The following is a 2,254-nucleotide window of genomic DNA, read 5'->3' on the forward strand; positions in this document are numbered from 1 at the left end:
GTGATGACCCCATCACAGAGAATTAACAGAAGGACAAACAGGAGGAGGAGAAAAAGAAAGAAGACAAACAGGATGAACTGGTGGACAGCAGGAGGAGGAGGAAGGGAATGAAGAGGACGAGGAACATAGAAAGAGAATGAGAACAAGGAGGAAGAAGAGAGACAAAGAAGGAAGAGGAAGAACATGAGGAGGAGGAAGAGGAGGAGAAAGAAGAGGTGGAGGAGGAACACAAGGAACAGGTGGCACAGAACTAGGAGCAGGAGGAAAAATAGGGAGAGAAGAAGGATGAGCAGGAGGGGAACAGAACACAGGAACAAGACACAGAACAGGAGGAGGAGAACAAACATGAGAAAGAAGAGAAAAGAAGAGGAGGAAGAGGAGTAGGGCAAGAAGGAGGAGGAGGAGGTAGAGGGTAGGAAGAGGAGAAAGAGGAAGAAAATGGAGAAGGAGAATGAAGAGGAATGGGAACAGGAGGAGGAGGCAGACAAAGAGAAGCAAGAGGAGGATGACATGTGGGATGAAGAGGAACAGAACAAAGAGGAGGCAGGGAGGAGGTGGGGGAGAAAGAGGAGAAGAAGGAGGATGAGAAACAAGAAGAGGATGAACAAGAGGCTGAACAGGAGAATGACGACTAACAGGAGAAGAGGATTAGGGTGAAGTTGTGGAGGAGGAGTGGGAGGAAGGGGGAGGAAGAGGAAGAGGACAACTAGAGCAACAACAAACAGGAGGACAGACAGAAGGAGGAGAAGAAGGGTAAAAGAATGACAATGAAGAGGAGTAGGAACAGGTGGTGGAGGAAGACAACCAGGCGGAGTAAGACGGGGAGAAGAGGAGGAAGCATTGCGAGCTAAATGTTCCGAGGCACATATACAGCAATGGACAATGAGAAATTACAAATAAATATACTTGGAAACAAGTCCCCATGGTCACCTTTTTTTCCTTTTTCCCTTCCAGGTGACACTGGTCAAGCCCCAGGCACCTGCAGGCATTCGCTGTACACAGCTCCCCTAATGCTGGATATCTGATATACGTTTAATAAAACAACGCACCCCCCAGAGATTTTTGTCTGGTCACCTTGAGCTGGGGAGAAGGTGTCTACGTGGGTGAGGACAATCTGCTTTCTCCCTTTAATTTTTACGCCTCAGTAAAAACACTGCAAGATTCAGACTAGAGGACAGCACGGAATTCAAACAGTAAGCGACCAAGAAGGCTCCGACCACACATTTTCACCTGATTGCCTTAAAAAAACCCCGAGTTTGGATCCTGATTGCCCTCTTCAGCCTGGAATAGTCCCATTCCTCATCTGAAAGCTACTGCATGCTGGCTGAGGACAGACACAATCCACACAGAGAGCAATGAGAGCTCATCCCTGCGCTTCCCTCAGTCACGTTTCCTTGGAAAACTTCTTTGCCAGGTTGTTTGAAAAGCTGTAACTGCAAGAACCAGGAAGAAAACTTCCCTGACAGGTTGACTGGAACTTCCCAGCTGTGGTCAAACCACCCTCCCTCCGTACTTCCATTTCACAAGAGCCAGCAGCACAGCTTGGGTGGGGGGAAGGCACCAGTGGGGCTGAGAGACGAGCACAAGCATCTGCCAAGGGAGCTGCATCCAACCAGGAGCGCTCCCCATTGCTTCTCTGACAACAAAGCCCCAGTGAGTGCTCCCACCAGGAGGGAGAAACAACTTCCACTTCTGCAAACCCCTGTTTATGAAAGACTGCCAACAGAGATAGGGCTGTCCAGGAGCACAAGAACGACATGAAGGCCAGAAGACAGCAAAGGCGCCTGGTCTGACCGCCCCCCTCCAAAGCGTGGCAGTCTCCTGTCAGAGAGGAGGCAACTCTACCTTCCCCTGCCCTGCTGGCGTGAAACATCGGTCTCCAGATGCCAGGGCTCAGGCTGCTGACACTTGGGGTACCAGCAGGAACGCTTTGGCCTACGTGCCAAGCGTTCCCAGAGCTTTCTGCTGGCCTTTGCACAGCTCACAGCCCAGGAAAGATGCGTCTGGGGCCACCACCTGCTTTTCAGTTTGCCATCCCGACCAAGCCAAGCTGTGATACAAGAGCTTTGGTCCTCCCTGTCTCCCAAGGAAAGCTAGAAATGGCTTGACCACCATCGAGCTCCTGTGGGATATAAAGAAAACTTGGCAGGCAGCAGTCGCAGCCTGTTGTGCAGGCTTTGAACTAGCCTGGTGAAAAAGCTGACCAGCCGATTATGCTACGTAAGAAGAAGCTCCTATGTGAAGATGGCTTTGA

The 2,254-nt window shown here is 50.6% G+C and overlaps 1 long non-coding RNA gene across 1 annotated transcript in view; it reads right to left on the reverse strand.

Annotated features, from left to right (window-relative positions):
* LOC115337799 overlaps positions 1–1,414 on the reverse strand; it is a 5,366-nt gene extending 3,952 nt beyond the window's left edge. Inside the window, exon 1 of the long non-coding RNA XR_003922245.1 lies at positions 1,404–1,414. This is a non-coding gene — a long non-coding RNA (uncharacterized LOC115337799). The remainder of the gene's footprint in view (positions 1–1,403) is intronic.
* Positions 1,415–2,254: the final 840 nt, after the last annotated feature.

The sequence above is a fragment of the Aquila chrysaetos genome, unplaced genomic scaffold, assembly GCF_900496995.4.
Source record: "Aquila chrysaetos chrysaetos unplaced genomic scaffold, bAquChr1.4, whole genome shotgun sequence".
In the NCBI taxonomy this organism is placed as follows: domain Eukaryota; kingdom Metazoa; phylum Chordata; class Aves; order Accipitriformes; family Accipitridae; genus Aquila; species Aquila chrysaetos.